This window comes from Gymnodraco acuticeps, unplaced genomic scaffold (genome assembly GCF_902827175.1).
Source record: "Gymnodraco acuticeps unplaced genomic scaffold, fGymAcu1.1, whole genome shotgun sequence".
NCBI classification, from domain to species: domain Eukaryota; kingdom Metazoa; phylum Chordata; class Actinopteri; order Perciformes; family Bathydraconidae; genus Gymnodraco; species Gymnodraco acuticeps.
Genome location: NW_022989937.1, coordinates 1,503,609 through 1,503,973, shown reverse-complemented (window position 1 = coordinate 1,503,973; position 365 = coordinate 1,503,609).

The window sequence follows — 365 nt, the reverse complement described above, 5'->3', positions numbered from 1 at the left end:
TGAGTGATAACACGTGTTATAAGGGCTATCTTTTCACAATAGGTGTGCCTTGAGATTTTTTTACTTGTCCTTTGGTGTGCCTTGGGCACAACAAAGTTTGGGAACCACTGGCATAAATGATAGTGGGCGTCTGAGGGTGTCATTACTGAGAAATGTCAAAGAAATTCAAAACCTTACATTTTAAAACAGGTTTGCATTCCTCCACTTAAGGTGACGTTATCATTGGAAACAATAAAAACGAACTATTTTGATGTAGAATTTATAAATTGAATCGTTAGAGCAGAACAAAATGGTTGTATTGTAGCCTGAATTCCGTGCAGCCCTAGTTTCAACAGGTATAAACATGGTCCATATAATGTGAATAC